We start from the raw sequence: 23208 nt of genomic DNA on the forward strand, positions 1-23208 counted from the left end.
TTGGTGCTCGTGTGACGATTTAAAGGACGAATCGTCGTATCATCTTCAGAAATGAAACCATTTTGGGAACAGGAGTTTAGTATTTCAACCTAGCAACGTTTATTTATTTATTTATTTATTTTTCATTTTAAATTTTCTAGTAATACTTCGGGAAAAAATTCACGTCTATATGCAATTCCAATTACTCATACACTGGTTCTGAAATGTTACTATTTTTTCCCTGTTCAACTGTTATTCTGTTCTAATGTTTACTGTCAATATCTTATGTGACATGTTTTAACAACATTGGACATTAATGCATGAAGAAGCATTTGTTACATCTTTTCTTAGGTTTGTTCTGCATAACAAACATCTTTGCTTTTATACTCTTTGCATATGTGCACTTAGCTGATAATCAGTTTGAACTGAGGTTTCTAATTGGACACATCAACTTCTGGACAAAGATACCATTTTGTTTCGGTATATGTATAGCAGTTTAGATGGGACAGGAACTCTATGATTTGCCACATTGATAGATGTTATGACATGTGATTAATAACTGATCTTTTCTGAGTATTATTTTACGCCATCTATGTATGTAACTGATTAGTTTTTGTTGATTTCTTGCTTTGTTGGAATAGATACAGATAACGTGATGTTGGTGTAATACTGAAACCGGTAGTTGTACTAATACCATTAAAAGGCTGCGAGTTTTAAAAACATAGTTTTAGAAAATACGCTACAGGTGTTGTAAATCGCCTTCAACATATGTTCTTTAATGTTTGATTGCATGACCGGTAATCAGTCAGTGGAATAAGCTACTGCTATCAAGTATCTACGGACATCTGACAGAAATGATCGACGGTGGCTTCATCTCTTGACCCTAGACTTGGAAAAGAGATTGTAAGCTAAGATTTATCGTTAGATCTTACGGAAGTTAAATTCATCTGGGTGGAAGTTAACTTAATAAACCACCGTTCGACCAATTTATGATTATTGTTCCTCAATCTGGGACATGAACTGACTGTTATAAACGCAAGACATAGAGAATATTTAAAGAAGATCCTTCGATATGTTATAGGTTTGTTCACATTTCTTGAGAGCGTCACAGAAACTTACAGCAACTCCCGCTGGAAATTCTGAAAGCTTCGAAACCTTTGTTTTAATATGGGTCTAGTTACATGTAATTTCCGCCATGAAACATTTCTTGTAGTAACTGCGAGGATAAAATTAGATAAATTAGTGCACATACAGAGCGATACTGAGAACCCTTTTTATCACGTAATCTCCGTGAATGGAAGTGTAAGGAGAAAATTTATTCTGGTACATGCGTGTCCTCCAGCTGATACCTTACGGTGGCAAATGGAGTTGAAATGTTGCATACATTTTAATACTAACTAGCTGACAAACCCACCGTTGCCTGGAAATTTATTTATAGTTGTGAGCGAGACGTCATGTAAATGGAATTTATTTTTTATTTATAAAGCTTCTTTGTATAAACCGTTTGAAACAGTATGACTGAGGACAGGCACTAAGCGCTTGTTTGCTTCACTAACATGGTATAGAGCCACTTAGAACATGAAAATGACACTAAAGTCCACGCCTGCAACAGGCAGCATGTGGCGTTCTGCTTTGCTTACGGCCACGGCGTGACATAAGCTCACCGGGAATTGTACGCGTTTAAAGCGAAATGGTAAATCGTTAGGAATAAGTGGAATTAGCTCGCCTTCACCACGAACCGTCGAAATTTCTGTTTCTATGATGTTAGGTTAGAGAGAAGTTTACGCTGGAGAGAAATAGCTTTAAGCCTCTTGAGTGAAGGGCTCTGAGAAGCGAGATAACGCCCGACGTTCTCGATCAGAGTTGCATCGCGCTTCGCTTTCGGAAAGCTTTTCCAGAGATAGTGTTAAAGCCTGATGCTCTTGAGCCACAGAAAGTCTCACCTCACAATCTTCGTTGCGTTACTGAGAATGCATATCCCTCCAAATTCTAGCCGTTCTGCTGAATTCATAAACAGTCGACCGTCTTCTAGGTATTTTTATTCGTTAACAAAACGAAATCAAAATATAATGAGTAGGCACCCAAATCATAAAACATACTCAAATAATTAGGATTTTCCTAGCAAAGAATATAAATCTATCGAAATAAGCAAAGCAGTGTTGTTAAGTTCTTAATACACAAAGGCAAATCAATAAATCTATATTTCCTAGCCACGAAAATTCAATGTTAATTTGTGTTCGGAAAGATAACAAAACGGTATTTAATTCTATCACTGAGCTAAAGTCCCGAAAATAAATCAGTCACTGATTTTTTTTAAAAGAATCTAATAGCTCCAAGTATTAGTTCTTTGGTGTTCTACGAAACTAACAGCGTCATATACTGGTTCTTTGGTACACTACCCTGTGATCACTAAACATCATAACTACTAAGCTGCGCAGACGATTTTAGATAAAACTTCACAATTCGATATCCTTTTTTGCCGTGTTCCGACTTTAATTAAATAAAGCCTGCATGTTTCCCCAAGCTACGCTCAAGTTACTTGTGTAAGTCCGATGAAAATTCATCTAGAAGTTTTGGGGATTAGCATGTTCAAAGAGGCAAACAGACACGACGGCTTTACAGTTTTATAATTAGTGTTGATATTCATAGATACCCCCATATTCATAGGTACTCCCATACTCATTTCGTTTCTGATTAAATGCCTATATTCTAATAAATTAAACATAGGCTTAGTGCCTGACAATAAATGCCAAAACTATAAAGCGACAGAGCATGGTTCCTACGAGGACGTTTATTGCCCGTGCTCTCACAGTGTTACGACTGCTTGGCCTTAATAGCTTGAGGTCTTGGTTTTACGATCACCAGCAGTAAGGGTAGTCGTGACTCGCTAATCGGCTTTAATCGGTAGGGCTCAGCAGAGCGTTTCCAGATAACAATCTATTCGAATGTTTGCAGAACCTTCTGCCAATCATGGGGCTGTGGAAGTCTGTAAAATTTTGCAGATCAATGGTACAGTTTCTGCAAGTTTCTATACTCATGTTAAGACACAAAGGAATTATAGACATCGGCAGCGAGTAGTCATTCATTTAAATCAATGCCCACTCGCTGTCGATGTCTGTAATTCCTTTGTGTCTTAATTCGTAATGGCTACTGGATCAAGACGCTGTCTGTTCTTTCGGACATATATAAATATGATCAAGTTGCCATTAATTACTTCACTAATTTTACATTTTAATATACGAGCGCATGAAAATAGCCTCGTTATGGTATAGAGAAGGAAGTAAATTACACAAATCATGGTTCTCAGCTGCACGCAGATAGAAAAATGAACTTCAGTACTGTTAAGACCTATGATTTTTGTATTCACGATATTCTACTGCGAAGATGCTTTAGGTATCTGAGCGCCGCAACTTTGAAATCTCACGAGTATTACTTTGACCATATTGCTACTCACTAGCAGGACGCCTTTCATGTAATTTATAACTGTATCTATTTTAGCGTTTAGTCCACAATACACTCGCATCCTCCCCCCCCCCACCCCCCCTCCTTCCCCCCCCCCTCCCCCCACCGTCCCTTACGAACCAGTGTCTCAACGATACAGACAGCCGTTCTGTACGTACAACCAACGCAGTGGTAATTGTGGAGAGATGAGGCAACAATTTCGATGACTGACTAATCTGCTCTTGTAACATAAAGCGTATGGGCCTAGCTATGTTAGTACACTGCTGGCCACCGTAAATGCAACACCAAGAAAGACAAGAGGTAGCACAACAAGATTTATTTTGTAGATAACATGTTGACCAAGTATCAAATGATTACGTTTACAGACGTCTGTGACATGTGGTTCCTGCCAGAATCAGTAGCCAGAGTAGCCGCCATTGTTGGACATCACCGCTGCCACACGTCTCGGCATTGAATCAAAGAGACGTTGGATGTGTTCCTGGGGTACAGCAGCCCAAGCAGCTTCCACACGTTGCCAAAGATCATCTGGTGTGGCAGCTGGGGATGTAATCTGGGTCACTCGTTGAGCAACCATGGACCACATGTTTTCTATCGGCGAAAGATCCGGAGAGCGAGCCGGCCAGGGAAGCAATTCAATCTGGTTATTGACGAAGAACCTTTGGACAATGCGTGCCACGTGTGGTCGCGCATTATCCTGTTGAAATATGGCTGTGGCCGAGCCCTGAAGGTAAGGAAGGACAACTGGCTCCAGCACCTCGGATATGTAGCGCCGGCTATTTAAAGTACCGGCAATGCGTACTAGAGGCGTGCGAGAGTAATATCCAATACCGCCCCATACCATAATACCCGGTGCAAGACCAGTGTGGCGGTGCATAATGCAGCTGTCCAACATCCTCTCTCCACGGTGTCTCCACACTCGAATCCGACCATCGTGGTGCTGCAGACAGAAGCGTGCCTCGTCAGTAAAGACAACGTCATTCCATTCTGCCGTCCACATCCGTCTGTCATCACACCATTGGCGACGGAGACGTCTGTGGTTCTGCGTCAATGGTAGACGAAGCAATGGACGTCTTTCGGACAGACCACTCTGCTGTAAACGGCGTCGAATGGTACGCGCAGACACTGGATGATGCGTTACAGACGCAATGTGCTGTGCTATGGTTCGCGATGTCACTGAGCGATCCGTCACTGCCATGCGCACAATTTGCCTATCAGCACGTGCAGTGGAGCACCGAGGTGAATGCGATCGACCACGTCGGTCCGTCGTACCCTCCTGCATCCAACGGTCACATATCCGCATTACAGTTGTTTGGTTTCGTCCAACACGACTAGCGATTTCTCTGTATGATAATCCACATCTCGGTAAGCCACTATCCTTCCTCTGTCGAACTCGGATACTTGATCAAAAGATGTTCGCTGTTGTCTACGAAGCATAACTGATCGTCTTGTGAAACAACCACAAGGTAAACACACGTGCCGAACGTACACTCGTCGAAATCGCCAAGCCTTAAATGGCGCTATGAGGTGGCGCCACAGGCGCGCGTGATGTGCGTCTGCGCTGAAATTCTAATCAGTTGCATATCTCATCGCTGCAAACCAATGGTGTAAATTTCACTTGATTCGGATGCTTCCTTCAGGGTGTTGCATTTACGGTGGCCAGCAGTGTACTTTGAATGACTGAAAGGAAGGGGAAACTATAACTACCATATCCCCCTAGGACGTGCGGCTCCACTGTGAGAATTACTGATAATGACATTGTTCTGGGCAGGTGTGGCTCGTAATTAAGGGATCTGCTGGCCTGGGTGGCCGAGCGGTTCTAGGAGCTTCAAAAAAATGGCTCTGAGGGCTATGGGACTTAACATCTATGGTCATCAGTCCCCTAGAACTTAGAACTACTTAAACCTAACTAATCTAAGGACAGCACACAACACCCAGTCATCACGAGGCAGAGAAAATCCCTGACCCCGCCGGGAATCGAACCCGGGAACCCGGGCGTGGGAAGAGCGAACGCTAGGAGCTTCAGTCTGGAACCGCGCGACCGCTACGATCGCAGTTTCAAATCCTGCCTCGGTCTTGGATGTGTGTGATGTCCTTAGGTTACAAAATTGTTGAGGCTTTCGTGGCCACTTGTTGACAAACTGCCTATTGGCTTCTGTCTCGGGTATTTCGCATATGTACCACACGGATTTAAATAATGACGGCCAAAGGTGTTGGAACTCTTGATATGTAATATCATGTGATGTTTTCCTAACAGTTAGTAGATAGTTTCAAGGCTGTGACTTGAAATCTCGCTTAGTACTACGTACCATAGGTTTGGGGATGTGCTTTTCTCGCCGGCCGCGGTGGTCTCGCGGTTCTAGGCGCGCAGTCCGGAACCGCGCGACTGCTACGGTCGCAGGTTCGAATCCTGCCTCGGGCATGGATGTGTGTGATGTCCTTACGTTAGTTAGATTTAAGTAGTTCTAAGTTCTAGGGGACTGATGACCACAGCTGTTAAGTCCCATAGTGCTCAGAGCCATTTTTTTTTTTTTTGTGCTTTTCTCGGAGTACAGTTCTTATGGGATTCCCGAATGCTCTGGTGTTTCAGCCAAAGGGTGACCGGCGAACATGCGCACAATTTTCACATTCCACTACTCCCGGCCGGGTTGGGATTTCCTCTGCCCGGGGACTGGATGTTTGTGTTGTCCTCATCATTTCATCCTCATCATCATTCGTGACAGTGGATAGATTGGATTGTGAAAAAAATTGGACGGCGTGTAACTTGGGACTTTGCATGGGCGCTGATGACCGTGCAGTTGAGCGCCTCATAAACCAGACATCATCAACATTCCACTGCTTAACTCAAAAGGAAATTCACAGTGTTGCTGAAACTTGGCTATCGAATTCCTGTCTCTGTATACATCTATTATGCTTTGACGCACCTTTAATCGTTTTCGGTGTTCTTGTTTTTATATTGTTTTAGACAGTTTTTCAGTCTCTGGCACTGGAAATTCTAGCCACCGTTGGCATAAGTTTGCAAATGACTCGCCAGAGTGCGCTAGAGTACAGTAACATAAGTATCACCATCTAGCTAGAGTTATACGAACAATTAGAAGACAAAACCTGCAAGTATATTTGTTGTGCAAAATATGTCCTGTTACTTTAGTTTCCTTGTTGCAGACTGCGGGTAACGTGCGTTATTAGCAAGTTTCTTTCTGTGAGTGTACTATACGTAGTTTTAGTGAGTTTTACTTTCTTGCTAATAACAGTAGCAGACCATGAGCTCGAAAACAACACAATATCAACTGAGTGAGCAATTTATCAGGTAAATTTTGGAACATGCGGTCGGGAAGAAAGTGGAGAAACTTGGTGCGCCCAGACCAGATACAAACATGAATCAAGAACAAAAGCAGTGAAATTCAAGGCAAGGGTATACGCGCGATTTTAACAGAGTAATGTACAATGCAGCTCATTTGTTGCCCGCGCCATATCACTTAAAATGCATATTTCTGTAATACACAAGTACAAATACGACAAATACGGTGTCTAAAATTCCTTGGCGGTTGTTCAGGTTGCTTACGTCAGCCAATCACAGCACATGATCCGTGACATCATGGAAAAATGGTTCAAATGGCTCTGAGCACTATGGGACGTAACATCTGAGGTGATCAGTCCCCTAGAAGTTACAACTACTTAATCCTAATTAACCTAATGAAATCACACACATCCATGACCGAGGCAGGATTTGAACCTGCGACGTTGCGGTCGCGCGGTTCCAGACTGAAGCGCCTAGAACCGCTCGGCCACAGGGGCCGGCGACATCATGGAAAAATCTCTGTTTCTTCATGTAAACTCATAAACACCGCGGTTAGAGCTTACAAAACATTAAACGTTTGAAGTCTATAAATGAAAATACCAAAAACTTTAATCATGCAGCAAGCTAACAAACATAACATTAAAAATCTCTCCAAAACGCATCTTTTAGTGCGATGTGTTGTGGTTAATTTTCGAGAAATGTGAGGCTGTAAATAATCTACCTGTAGATCTTAGCCTGGGAGTTAGCTTATGATGTTATTTAGTAGTTGATAGTCCGCAGCTCGTGGTCTTGCGGTAGCATTTAACTTCCTGCGCACGGGGTCCCGGGTTCGATTCCCGGGGGGGTCAGGCATTTTCCCTGCCTGGAGATGACAGGGTGTTATATTGTTGTCTTCATCATCATCATTCATCCCCATTACGGTCGGAGGAAGGCAATGGCAAACCACTCCACTACGATCTTGCCTAGTCGGTGGTGCAGGTCTCCCGCATCGTTCCCTACGCTTCTCGGAGTATGGGACCTCATCATCATCCATAGTTGATAATGACACGGAAAGCAGATACAGTATGTAAACGTTTGGCTAGAGCGTGATGTGCCCCCCACCTACTTCCTCCTGAATTCTTTGTTGTGGTGACAGACTGAACTGTAGGCTAGCCCGAGGTCTAGGTTAGTTGCAATCGATAAATGTCGCAGCCCTGCCCAGTATGGAAACCGCGACCTCCAGCTTCTCCTGGGTAAAATATTCCGGAAGTAAAATAGTCCCCATTGAGATCTACGGGCAGAGCTTAAATAAGACTACGTCACAAAATAGAATATGGCTTTCTACGTGTTGGAGTGCGGACTGTTAGCTCCCTTAATCGGGAAGTTAGATTAGGGAAACTGAAAAGAGAAGAGGCGGCGACTGGAAAGGTATCCAGGCATACGGTATCAATAACATTGCCAAATCCAGAAATAACATGGCAACCCCGCCAAGACACGGGATGACATCAGAAAAAGAAGATTACTCATGGGCAATATGTGAGTTACTTACAGCTGTTACGATCACTCTTTACGTGTAAGTTCAGTTATTCTGTTTGTACCTCTTACTTTGAAAAATGCTAAAATATTGATAAAGCTACTTTGTATATCTAGCATCCCATTTAAAAAACAAAGCTGACCTCCCTATGTCTGACGCGATCCCACCTAGCAATAAAAAACCAACGTCATATTATGACTCCCGTTGTCCAATGCAACTTTCGTCCCAGAAACTTTTCGCTACTATCATACTTTGGGAGTTATTCTAGGTGGCAATAGTTAGTGACTCACCCTGTATAATAAATGCATTACGTATTGTGATTCTTGAGTTTCTCCCGGCGTATTTGATAATCAAAATATCCACGGGTGTACTGCCGGTCTACAGTGTCCAACGGGCACAATATTTCGGCGATCATACATGTCGCCATCATCAGGTGAACTGACGGACTGAGCTCCTGTGAACGTGCCGGCACGGAGATCCGTACACTATGGCTGCTCAGGGGGAACTGGGTTCGGTCGCGGCGGCGGCCGATTTAAATACCCTCCGCTCGCGGCGCGCTCACTCCGCCGTCCGCGCCCCGCGCCAGGGTCGCGCGGTGGAACAGATTGCGACGGCGTCTGAGATGACGTCGGTGTGATGGCTCTGTCCGCCGTGGTCGTCACAACTATACATTTGCTCGATTTACTCTTGATTAACCCAGTCGCTGGTTCCCAAGCCTTGCTAAGATTATAGCCACAGTCACGGTTTATGAGGTCGTCATTGGTGCGAATTTCGATGGCCTCTCTAACAACGCTGTCCCAGTATCTTGACGTCTGTACCAGAATTCTCGTGCGTTCATACTCCATAGCGTGATTTTCCGACAAACAATGTTCAGCGACCGCCGACTTGCTCGGATACATCAGTCGAGTGTGCCTCTGGTGTTCACGGCATCGATCCTCGACGGTACGCATCGTCTGACCAATATACGACTTGCCACATTGACACGGAATCTGGTACACGCCGGCCTTCCTCAAACCGAGGTCATCTTTGGCGCTCCCCACCAGTGCACGAGTTTTATTCGGAGGACAAAACACAGTTCCGACCCGGTGTTTCTTCAAAATGCGGGCGATTTTCCCCGAGAGTGCGCCTGTATATGGGATAAACGCAGTGCCTACCTCCTCCCTCGTGATTTCATCCATCTCCACAGGTTGTGCTGTAGTGGGTGGGCGGAGAGCACGTTGAATCCGCCACTCTGAGTACCCTTTTTTTCGAAATACAGTTCTCAGATGTTCCAATTCCTGGGGTAGACTCTCTGCGTCAGAGATAGTGCGCGCCCTATGTACTAGAGTTTTAAGCACCCCATTCCTCTGTGAAGGGTGGTGGCAGCTGTCTGCGTGCAAATACAGATCAGTGTGCGTTGTCTTCCGATACACCCCATGGCCTAGGGTGCCGTCAGGCCTTCTCTTGACCAAGACGTCAAGGAAAGGTAGTTTACCCTCCGTTTCAGTCTCCATAGTGAATTTGATGTTGGGGTGTATGGAGTTTAGATGTGTAAGGAAGTCGAGGAGTTTATCCATACCATGTGGCCAGATGACGAACGTGTCGTCCACGTAACGGGAAAAGCAAGTAGGTTTCCATTCGGATGACGACAGGGCTTCCTCCTCGAAGTTCTCCATGTACAAATTCGCTGCCACCGGTGAGAGTGGGCTACCCATGGCGACTCCCTCCGTTTGTTCGTAGTATTCTCCATTAAGAAGAAAATACGTGGAAGTCAAGACATGCCTAAAAAGTTACCCCCGAGCAGCCATGGTGTACGGATCTCCGTGCCGGCACGTTCACAGGAGCTCAGTCCGTCAGTTCACCTGATGATGGCGACATGTATGATCGCCGAAATATTGTGCCCGTTGGACACTGTAGACCGGCAGTACACCCGTGGATATTTTGAGCATTACGTATTAGTTACAAGTATGTTATTATGTTACATTGTGTAGTGTTTTTCTCTTGTTTTTTAGGTTAGAAACAACATTTGCAGCACAAGTTTCGTGGGGTTAAATTGTCGTTCGGTGTTACTATTTCCAATGTTGGTAGCTCATGTATGTGGTCCTGGAGATGTGTTCACTCATTCCCCATACTCCAAATGGCCGATTTCCGGTGTTTTGTCACCCAAATTTTGCACTTTCCATTGTGTGTTGAACATTTATATATTTCAGTGTATAGTATTGTCAATTGCTGCTGTATGTGTATATTTCGTTTTTTGTTTGTATCGTGTGTGTGGTTTGATATTTGTTATTCGTTCATTTGATTTGGGAGTCTGTGTGTGTGAGAGAGAGAGAGAGTGAGAGAGAGAGAGAGAGAGAGAGAAAGAGAGAATCCACTCTCACAAAGAATGACACATTCACACATAACTAAACACACACACATTCAATTACAGAAAAAATGTAAAACTTAAATGGCCTGCATGTAGCCATATAATGTTTTTGTTCTGTTGATAAGTAACACATCATAACATTTATCGTGAATATGATATATGGAACCAGTAACTAATTAACCAACCAAAAGTCTTCCCCATTTTCTCAAGACATGCGTTTTTCAGCTACCAAATATTTCGAGCTGCTTGCAGTGCTACAAGTACCATACAGTTCTGATTAGTAGAAAGCAGTGAGGAAGTATCGATAAAAATTTTTGTCGTTGATAATTTTTGGTAGAATTTAAATGTCCGTTACTTCAAAGGCATCTTTTACGTCAAAGCTGAAAATAATTTTCTGTATATGAATGATTCGGTGGAGAAGCGGGTCATTATAAAGAGTCAAAGCGAAGTTCGTCTCTAAATGTCCGTGATGAAACGCATATATTAGATTATGTTCAGCCGAAAAGGCGAGCCACGTTTCCTGTCATCCTAAAACGAGACGGCTCTGTAATGTTGGAGCTCCGACAGCGGGGACATCGCGACGCTATTGACGACATCCAGCAGGACCGTCTTTTAACTTTCAGATTACGCAAGTCGATGGATTTTGCACGGAATTTTCCCTCCCTCCTTCCGAGAGTAAACGACATTACTACGGTTGACGTCTTCAGACTGATGTCACACAACTGTGGACGCTTTTGGCTTTGAAACGCAAATGAAGCGATTCCCAGCTCTGGGCGACAGTCGCAGCTCTGAATGCTGTAAACGGCCGTCGCTGACGTGAGGGAAGATACAGTTGGGCGTGTTGATCGATCTGGGATGCTGGCAGCCACGCCCAGCCCAGCCTCGGCCTCTGACACCCTGCTGCTCTACATATCTCCCAGTAGACATACTCTGGCTTCTGCGTCAAAATTACGAAAATTTTTAAAACTATTAGGTCACGCTGAGGTAACAGTTTTCTACGGAATGTCCAGATTTAGCATCACCAGATACTAATCTCAATCAGAATTAAAGAGGGGACCTTTTTAATTTTTACAAGCACTGCTGTCGTTAGAGCACTTGCTGTTCACATAATATGGAGAGTATATACTTAACAGGAGTAGAATATTCAATAAAATACAAATATATTTCGTATGCTCTGAACTATAATAATTTTTATTGAAACGAATTCGTTAATATATATATATATAGGGTGACAAAAAAAGTCTGAAAAGCTTGTATAGATGTTGCAGGGGAGTCGTGCTGAGAAATAATTTTTAAGAAAAGAAGCTCGATACATTGCACCATTTTCGAGTTATTTAGGACTGAAAATACCTATTCAGTCAAATTCAAGCATTTGCACGAGCTAAACTGCTGTAATACACAGACATCTGTGAGTCAGTGACTTACTATTTGTTGAAATGTTGTTTATCAGTTAAAATATGCCTTTTTCGGAAGTGATAAATTTAAGCTAGGTGAGCAAAAGCTACGTTCGTTCGCTTTGATGAAACTAAACGAAGAACACGTTTGGCGACACCGTCTCTGACATGCTGCTTGAATTTACGCGCTCGACGATCTGATTGGCGAACTCCAATGCAACGTATCGATTTTTTTTTCTAAACGATTATTTCTCACCACAAGCAGCACCCTTATAAGCTTTTCACAGTGTTTCTGACCACCCTGTGGATAGCCTACTCGGTATTTAAAACTCTGTTTCTTAAATTTCAGTCAATGATCACAAAACAGTAGACACTACCAATTTCGGTCCATAATGACGATCTTGAGATCCGTCAGGAAAAGAGAAACTAAATACAATTGTCGGACAATCTGCATCTTTTAAACAATAAATCATAAAGTAATGATACACACCACAATGATACACACCACACCAAAGGCCAATCACGAGTTGGCCTGACCTGCTGAGGGATTACTAGTTTACTTTCCTACAGGTTTCCACCAGCAACGACGGATCAAGAAGACAGGTAATATACATTCTCTCCCCCTTAGGAACTGCAGGAATGACAATTCTGTCTAAACTGCACCGTGGGGTCCTGACCACTCGTCTCGTATAGGATACCTAAAGGATGCTGCATTCTTGGAATGCTTGCGACACCATTGTACATTCACGTTAAGTATTCTGAACCTCCTTTATTGAAGTAAAACTATTAATGTTATTTGCTTGAATTGTTATATAGTACTCCAGAATCCTTTAGGCACCCTATACGAGACAAGTGGGCAGGACCCCACGGTTCAGTTTAGACAGAACTGTAATTCCTGCTGTTCCTATATACACAGAAAACAAGAGCTTGAAAATGTGATGAAACATATCTAATTAATGTAGCAAAGCACTGTGTTACCGTAATACGATTCACCCAAAGTAGCATCGTCAGAAGGTATAAACCGAATTAGACTGACATCATATATATATATATATACTCCTGTCCTGGAAATAGAAAAAAGAACACATTGACATCGGTGTGTCAGACCCACCATACTTGCTCCGGACACTGCGAGAGGGCTGTACAAGCAATGATCACACGCACGGCACAGCGGACACACCAGGAACCGCGGTGTTGGCCGTCGAATGGCGCTAGCTGCGCAGCATTTGTGCACCGCCGCCGTCAGTGTCAGCCAGTTTGCCGTGGCATACGGAGCTCCATCGCAGTCTTTAGCACTGGTAGCATGCTGCGACAGCGTGGACGTGAACCGTATGTGCAGTTGACGGACTTTGAGCGAGGGCGTATATTGGGCATGCGGAATTGCTCAACACGTGGGGCGTGAGGTCTCCACAGTACATCGATGTTGTCGCCAGTAGTCGGCGGAAGGTGCACGTGCCCGTCGACCTGGGACCGGACCGCAGCGACGCACGGATGCACGCCAAGACCGTAGGATCCTACGTAGTGCCGTAGGGGACCGCACCGCCATTTCCCAGCAAATTAGGGACACTGTTGCTCCTGGGGTATCGGCGAGGACCATTCGCAACCGTCTCCATGAAGCTGGGCTACGGTCCCGCACACCGTTAGGCCGTCTTCCGCTCACGCCCCAACATCGTGCAGCCCGCCTCCAGTGGTGTCGCGACAGGCGTGAATGGAGGGACGAATGGAGACGTGTCGTCTTCAGCGATGAGAGTCGCTTCTGCCTTGGTGCCAATGATGGTCGTATGCGTGTTTGGCGCCGTGCAGGTGAGCGCCACAATCAGGACTGCATACGACCGAGGCACACAGGGCCAACACCCGGCATTATGGTGTGGGGAGCGATCTCCTACACTGGCCGTACACCACTGGTGATCGTCGAGGGGACACTGAATAGTGCACGGTACATCCAAACCGTCATCGAACCCATCGTTCTACCATTCCTAGACCGGCAAGGGAACTTGCTGTTCCAACAGGACAATGCACGTCCGCATGTATCCCGTGCCACCCAACGTGCTCTAGAAGATGTAAGTCAACTACCCTGGCCAGCAAGATCTCCGGATCTGTCCCCCATTGAGCATGTTTGGGACTGGATGAAGCGTCGTCTCACGCGGTCTGCACGTCCAGCACGAACGCTGGTCCAACTGAGGCGCCAGGTGGAAATGGCATGGCAAGCCGTTCCACAGGACTACATCCAGCATCTCTACGATCGTCTCCATGGGAGAATAGCAGCCTGCATTGCTGCGAAAGGTGGATATACACTGTACTAGTGCCGACATTGTGCATGCTCTGTTACCTGTGTCTATGTGCCTGTGGTTCTGTCAGTGTGATCATGTGATGTATCTGACCCCAGGAATGTGTCAATAAAGTTTCCCCTTCCTGGGACAATGAATTCACGGTGTTCTTATTTCAATTTCCAGGAGTGTATATACAGTGTAAAACACACCACAGTTCCGGGAGAATCATAATGTAAATTGTGCTTATGCTTACAGCACACTGGCGTGCAGTTACGACTAATATGAAGCCGTCTGTGACGCAAAATCAAAAGTCGCTACATTTGACAAATATGAATGTACAGTTGCGTAAAGAACGTACAATTACGTTAAAAACATTTTATTTATGTAACAACTTATATGGTCTGATCAAGTTTATGTAAGCTGACGGTGCCCCGAATAACCAGCTTGTGCCGCTGCAGGTAGAGGGTAGGTGAGGTCCTGGAATGTACCGACAGGGATGTGGAGCAATACGGACTCCAGGGCCATGGCCAGCTGCGCTAGGCTGAGGATTCATGAGTCGGATAGCCCGTTCGACGTGGTCCCATAAATTCACAATTTCGTTTAAATCCGGGGAGTATGGTGACCAACGGATGTCAGTAAACTCATTGTGGTGCTCTTCGAACAACGCACATGCATTGCGAGCTGTGTGACACGTCGCCTTGTCCTGCTGGTAAATGTCATCGTGCGAGGAACAAGCTAACTGCGTGTAAGGATGAATATGGTCCCCAAGGATAGATGCATACTTGTGTTAATCCACTGTTCCTTCCAGAATGACGAGATCAGCCAGGGAATGCCACGACACTGACGCTGAAGCTATATGACGAACCGGTCCTGGGCTCGAGATGGTGCACGTTCTGGCCTAACCACAAGCGCCAGCACGAAGAAGAAGAGAAGGCGGTGGGACGACATCAGCCAATAGCGCGCTGACCATCACGTCACAACGATAGGAGCGGCATCAAGCCGAAGTGAATACAAGCTCCGCTCCTGCTAGCGCCGGCCGGACTTTAGTGGACAGTATTCTCAGAGTATTAGCGTGGCCCAGCAGAGAGTGCTACGATATCAGTTACTAGTGATACACAAACTGTGTGGCAAACCTGCTTCAACATTGCATATAGCAAAGGACTAGGATTTATGTTGCAGGACGCCCATCGCTTGCGACACCATTGCACATTCAAGTTAAATATTGTCAACCTGCTTCATTGAAGTAAGACTATTAATGTTATTTGCTTGAACTGTTATATAGCATTCCAAGAATGCAGCATCCTTTAGACACCTTATAGGAAACGAGTGGTCAGGACCCCACGGTGCAGTTTAGACAGAATTGTCATTCCTGCAGTTTCTAAGGGGGAGAGAATATATATTACCTGTCTTCTTGATCCGTCTTTACTGGTGGAAACATGTAGGAAAGTAAACAAATAATCCCTCAGTAGGTCAGGCCAGCTCGTGGTTGGCATTTGGTGTGGTTGTTGGCCCAGTCCTCGTATGAGCCAGTTGCGGGAGTGGCCCGCTTTCTTGTAGAACCTCCTGGCGATGGCGCGGATCCTATCTCGGAGCGGCAGGATCCGTGTCCTCGTGGAGGTGGCGCGTCGAATAGCGCCTCAGAAGATGCATGGCAGTCTTCAGAGCGCGATTCTGTATCCTCTACAGAGTCACAATGTGAACATCTGACGCTTTCCTCCAGACCACGGCAACATAAAGTGGGCCAACCAATGTTAGGTATATCGTGATGCCGTGTTGCGGTGGCAATGATTGCGGGTTTAGCAGGACGAGAAGGCGTCCTATTGCTCTCCCTTTGACATCGCGAATGTGATGCTTCGAGGTGAGCCTGCGGTCTAGGGTAGCCCCTAGGTATTTCGCCGTCCTGCTCCATGGGATAGGTTCTCCCAGGATTTCGACGGGCGTAAGCGATGGCGGCAGGAGTCTTTGGGTGAAAACAATTGCCTGGCTCTTCGTGGCGTTGAAGTTCAGCCACCACTTGTCCACGAGCCCAAGGCGTGCGTTGGAGGCGGTTTCTCAGCACTTGGGCGTTCGCGCTGCGAGTTAACAGGGCTGTATCATCCGCGTACAGCGCCAGTTCAACTGCTGCCACTTTCGGAGCGCCGGCAGTATACAGAGTGTACAGCAATGGGCCGAGTACCGACCCCTGCGGCACCCCTGCACGTATCTGCCCATTTGTGGACGTACCGTAGTCGGCCCTCAGGTGGAAGTTTCGTTCACGCAGTAGCGTCACGTGGGACGTCGGTATGCCGTGTTTAAAAAGTCTGAACTCGAGACCGTCGTGCCACACCGAGTCAAACGCTCGGAAGACCAGGGAATGTCACGAAAACATTCCTCAGACCATAACGCTCCCTCCTCCAGCCTGGAACCTTCCGACGATTTTTGCAGGCCGTAGACGCCATAGGCGATCGGTCCGATGGAACATAAAACGTGATTCACCTGAGTAGGCCACCAGTCGCCACTCAGTGGGCATCCACAGGATGTGAGCCAGTGTGTTTATTTGTATACATAGCTTAGTAATGCACGTTAGAAGAAGCAATATGATGTGAATACCACAAGGCAGCGAGTGCACTCAGCACCAGCACTGAATCTAGCTACACTTGGTCCACAACATAATGTTATTGTAACACCTCCATCTCAAGATGAGCCTGCAGTGGCACGAAAACACGTTCACGGTTGAATAAATCATAAAAAAGGCAACTGGTTGCATATTTATTACCAGATAAACGCCAACTTAAATCACAGTCGCAGTTCCTCGTCCACAATGGATATACCGAAATGTTTGTATTCCATTTTCAAATGGTTCAGGTGGCTCTGAGCACTACGGGACTTAACATCTGAGGTCATCAGTCCCCTAGAACTTAGAACTACTTAAACCTAAGGACATCACACACATCCATGCCCGAGGCAGGATTCGAACCTGCGACCGTAGCGGTCACGCCGCTCCAAACTAAAGCGGCTAGAACCGCTCGGCCACAACTGCAGGCTTCTATTTTCAAATGGGTTGTGTGCAAGAATACATAAACAAAGAAATATTGCGCACTAGGGAATAACCGAATGAGGTGCACTGTTTTAAGCAGACTGGCCTCATTTTCTTAAGGACGGAGTCTCTAATTTCCATCCAGACACTTCATCTAGGTTGTCCATGGTTTTCCTAAAGTACTTCAGTCAAATGCCAGACGGTTCCTTCTATAATGCCAAGGTCGACTACCTGTCCCATCCTTGTCAAACTACGTCTATAAATATGTAACTCACGTAAATGCGTGTTTATAGGAATAATACTTTTTGTTTCTAAATCGTAATACCACAACATGTACAGTATTCTTGTAAAAGTGATCGACGAATGAATGAAACTACTGTTACTACTACGACTGCAAGTCGGACTTATACAGCAGAAAAGTAATATCTAAGCATGAACAGACAACTGATGGAAGTAATTCGGTGTTTATATTCTGTTGAAATTGAATAATTCTCTCACACTGCATTGAAACATGTCCAGTAGCATTATTATTCAGTATTCTTTATATTTATATTTATTATTAAGAATGTTTTCGGTACTGTATTCCGTCTTTTAACACTTCTAGTTGGGTGCATCTTTACCTTAAATGTAATAACAACAAAACCATTCATAAGAAAATTATTTGTTTTCCTACTCGCCTTGAAGAGACCTTCAACTAACAATTTTACTCCAGTTAACCGTAAATACTGGTCTGCAGTAACTTCTTTAATAAGGACAGTCAAATTTCCCGCTGAGAATTCATAAATTAACTTTCATATGGAGCGTGGGCCATTTACATATTTACTTTTCGCTTTAGTGTAACAAACTGTCAAAGAGAGACCTATTAGTGAGTATTGCGTGAGTTCCCATGATACCGTATGACGTTCTCAGTAATTATGAAGTCGAAATACAGTGTTGACGTTAGTTTCAATCTTAATCTTCACGGTGATTTACGTAAATAATGAACTCTTTTTTGACTTATTTGGTCTTTACAAGGCGCTGTAAATAGAAGAAACGAAAAGCGTTAAAGCTGTAGAGTGGCATACTGACACGCACTAACATGTTCAGGACACCCCACTTTCTAATCATCTCTAAGGAAGAAACTGATAACCTATGTAACTCACAGAACATCACCACTGTAGCAACCGTCCATCTGGTTTTCTAAACATCGTAATTTTCTCTTCGCACTATTCTACAAACTGTCTATACAGTGAAACAGAGAGAAAAAATTACTACAGCTCTTATGGAACGACAGAAGATGAATTCTCAGAGAGAAATTAGTAAACCAATAAAATATTAAATAGTACAACATTTTAGGTGACGCAAAGCAAGTAAAAACTTTAAGTCTGAAGTATGTAGTTAAAGGGGATTAGGTGAACTTTCTGGATGAGAAAGATAACACTGAATGGAAAGCTTGTTATTCCTAAATTAGAAAAGTGGATGCTCCGGAAACCTAGTGAAATGGAAAGGAGTGAGGTAGAGTTTCGCCTCAACGCTAGGCAAGATACAGCATTACACTGTCAAGCGGAAAACCCTCACTAGAGACGAAAGCGAAATTTTCAACGTGAACAACAAGTTCAATGTTTATGACACTGCAACAAATCAAAATGTTTGAACAAAGCTGAGATTTAAAATCCTGAAATTTACGAAGAACTTCATCATGGCTTAGCGTTGTTTTCTTGAAAAAGATTTGGAAAATGTGTGGTACGCTACCTAGGTTATAGATACACCAATAGAGAATAAAATCGTAATAAAACAAGCATATTAAATAAAGGAAGAAAGATTTGGGTTTAATGTCGTGACGACGACCAGGTTGTTAGAGACGGAACACACAGTAGGGCATGGGAAGAGTAGGGAATAAGTCGGCCGTGCCCATTCAAAGGAACTATCGCGTCATTCACTTTAAGCGATTTGGGGGAATTATGGGAAGCATAAATTTGGATGTTTGGATGGGAGCAGGTAAATTACGCATTAGCTTTCTATACCTTACAGCCATGTCAAGCATCCTCGAGAGGTTCACTACTGCTGTTAGCAAGCTGCATGTTTCGTGCCCGCATCTCGTGGTTGTGCGGTAGCGTTCTCGCTTCCCACGCCCGGGTTCACGGGTTCGATTCCCGGCGGGGTCAGGGATTTTCTCTGCCTCGTGATGGCTGGGTGTTGTGTGATGTCCTTAGGTTAGTTAGGTTTAAGTAGTTCTGAGTTCTGGGGGACTGATGACCATAGCTGTTAAGTCCCATTTGAACCATTTTTTTGCATGTCGCATGATAATTGAAATATGCTCTCAGAATCTGTAGCCTACTTATTCAAGGTTCTTGTGATATGAAGACTGATTTGAACACACCATTGCTTTAATGTGCACCGTTCTATTGAATGTGTTATGCACTTGCTTTCCCGCGACCTATGAACCAATTTAGTTAGATAGTAATAGGACGACCTGCACTTCAAAGCGGGGTTCCATACTGAAGTGACAAAAATCATGGGATAGCGATATGCACACATACAGATCGCGGTAGCACCTTGTACACAACGTATAAAAGGCCAGGGTATTGGCATTTTTACTTAGGTGATTCGTGTGAAAGAGTTTCCGACGTGGTTATTGCCGCACGACGGGAATTAACAGACTTTGAACGCGGAATGGTGTATTCCGAAGTCCACAGTATTAAGTGTGCCTAGAATACCAAATTTCAGGAATTGTCTCTCACCACGGACAACACAGTGGTCGACGCCCTACACATAACGACCGAGAGCAGCGGTATTTGCCTAGAGTTGTCAATGCTAACAGACAAGCAACAGAGCGTGAAGTAACCGCACACATCAGTTTGAGACTTACAAGGAAAGTATCCGTTAGGATAGTGAGGCGAAATTTGGTGTTAATGGGCTATGGGCGAGTACCTTTGCTAACAGGACGACATCGCCTGTAGCGTCTCTCCTGGGCTCGTGACTATATTAGCTGGACCGTAGACGAATGGAGAACCGTGGCCAAGTCGGATGAGTCCCGATATCACTTGGTAATAGCTGATGGTAGGATTCGAGTATGGCACGTACGACACGAAGCCATGGAACCAAGTTGTCAGCAAGGCACTGTGCAGTCTGGTGGCGGCTCCATAATGCATGGAGTGGACTGGCTCCTCTGGTCCAAATGAACCTATCATTGACTGGTAATGGTTATGTTCGGCTACTTGGAGACCATTTTCAGCCATTCGTGGACATAATGTTCCCAAACAGTGATGGAAATTTTATGGATGAAAATGCGCCTGGACATTTAGAGCGAGTAATTTGGCCACCCGAATCTCTCGACACGAATGCCATCAAACATCTATGGGACTCAATGATAGGTCAGTTCGTGCACAAAATCCTGCACCAGCAACACTTCCGCAGTTATGGACGGCTATAGGGGCAGCATGGGTCAATACTTCTGCAGGGGACATCCAACGACTTGTAGAGTCCATAGCACGTCGCGTTGCTCTACTGCGCCGGGCAAAAGGAGTTCCTACACGACATTAGGAGGTGTCCCATGACTTGTCACCTCGGTGTAAACGCTGTGCAAAGCATTATCGGATGTGAAATTCTCTTTTAGTGGACTCGGACCGGTATTAAATCATAAAGTGTTGTATTTACACCTTAAATACCTTAGCCACCAAGCCTGTGAGTCTTATTCCGTCCGTGTTGGTAAGATGAGTAACAGTAACACCAACAACTTAAAAATAGGAATAAAAAATTGTTGTTCCTGTTGACGGCGGATATGCGATTAATGCACTGGTTTCTATAGTTTCTGAGCTCTGGTAATTTCGAGGGATTTCCATCGGTAGAGGGCTGCTCAACAGAAGATTTCATAATCGATAGTTATTGCAGCGGAATCGTTGCGGCGATATACTTTATTCATATAGAACGATCAATATTTCTCTCTGCAGTGTTGATCGTTTTTATCATATTTTAGGCAAATAACTACAAGCAGTGTGAAATACATAGCCGAAAGGAGGCCTTACATTGGTTTCTAAGCACCGAGTAGAACTTGCTTTTTACCCTCATTCTTTCTAGAGTGATGGGTGTGCCATCAAACCTGTTTTTCCCATGCCCTACATAGGCTCCTGTTATTTTAGGTTAAGAGGCAACAACGATCTATTCCTTCATTTTTGCCCCTCTTTTACCACGTAAATATCAATGTCTATCCCTTGATGAACGTTAAACCGTGAAAGAAGGCGTCCCCCACATCTTTAAAGTATTTTCAGTGTTTTCATCGTGCACCGAGCCTCGCGGGCTGCGTGGTCCTCGCCCGCCGCTGGCTACCTCTTTTTATAGCTGGTGATTCGACCGTCACTAAGAGATTGTCGGAAACGAATTAAGCTGCCTTCGTTGAAATTTAACGCGTATTATATTTAATTCTGAGTAAGTAATTTGGACGTGACGTACACAAAACCTGAGCATGGTCTGGAAGTTGAAAAATCTTATCAATAAGTAGGCGTGGCCTAAGCAAGTCTACGTCAGAGTGGATACAGTAAATGGTTCAGATATACAGGATATCCGTACCTGCCACTCGTAGCTTATCTATAGTACAAGTAATTACAGCATTAGTGCGTTGCAGAACTGTGTACCCAGCTTCGTCTAGTACAGTACTTGTCAAATAGCGGCCCGCGGGCCGCATGCGGTCCTAACCAAATATTCGTGCAGCAGCCGATTCTTAACCTATTTTATGCTAATATGAGAGTTTCTTTAATGATAATACGTGTCTAGCAACTAACAGCTGAAGCCAAAAACGTCAGCTAACGCTAAGAGCTTCTTCAGAGTGAAGACTTACTTATTAGTAACAAACAAAACTACTTACAGCTAGAATATTATTTTACGATGTGCTTAATTTTAACTGACGTTGGTGAATGCGGTAGTGATCGAAGTAAAGTTGGCCGCTTATCTCAGAGGCGGAGGGGTAAGTAGCGTGGCCACTGCTTCGTTGTACGACGTCATGCGTGATCTGAGAAGGAAGTTTTTTTTTTTTTTCAGTGCGTTGCTCGTACCGATCAGATCCTATGATGTGTAATTTCAACGGAAGTAACACGAATCCATGAATGCGCATTATAGAGATGGTCTTCTTCAAATGTGGTACGTATTTATAACAAGGAATATGAATTTAAATTAAGGATGTTGTAGAGCAACGCAAGAAGAAAAATGACATTCAAAACATTTAATAAACGTGTGTGATCATTGTCTCATATCGCATAATGGATTTAAATATAAGAACAGTTACTGTTATTAGTCAGTTAATTATCTGCTCACAAAGACAACACAACAAGAGTTTGTCGGCATATTATAGTGTTACAACCTTGGGGTCACTGAGGCTGGCAGAAACGCGGAACAAAGAAAAATCGACACGAAGTGTTGTGAATGGTGCCGAGTTGTAAGGGTCAGAAATAAGGTGCCGGTGGCCAGCTTATTGCTCCCTTACTGTGGCTAGTCTATTGGAGGCTCATAAAGTTCGAGTATAAAGACTTTTCTGGAGACTAGAAATCAACTCTGTAGGAATCAGCATGGGTTTCGAAAAAAAAACGATCGTGTGAAACCCAGCTCGCGCTATTCGTCCACGAGACTCAGAGGACCATAGACACGGGGTTCCCAGGTAGATGCCGTGTTTCTTGACTTCCGCAAGGCGTTCGATACAGTTCCCCACAGTCGTTTAATGAACAAAGTAAGAGCATATTGACTATCAGACCAATTGTGTGATTGGATTGAAGAGTTTCTAGATAACAGAACGCAGCATGTCATTCTCAATGGAGAGAAGTCTTCCGAAGTATGAGTGATTTCAGGTGTGCCGCAGAGGAGTGTCATAGGACCGTTGCTATTCACAATATACATAAATGACCTTGTGGATGACATCGGAAGTTCACTGAGGCTTTTTGCAGATGATGCTGTGGTGTATCGAGAG

The sequence above is a fragment of the Schistocerca nitens genome, chromosome 3, assembly GCF_023898315.1.
Source record: "Schistocerca nitens isolate TAMUIC-IGC-003100 chromosome 3, iqSchNite1.1, whole genome shotgun sequence".
In the NCBI taxonomy this organism is placed as follows: domain Eukaryota; kingdom Metazoa; phylum Arthropoda; class Insecta; order Orthoptera; family Acrididae; genus Schistocerca; species Schistocerca nitens.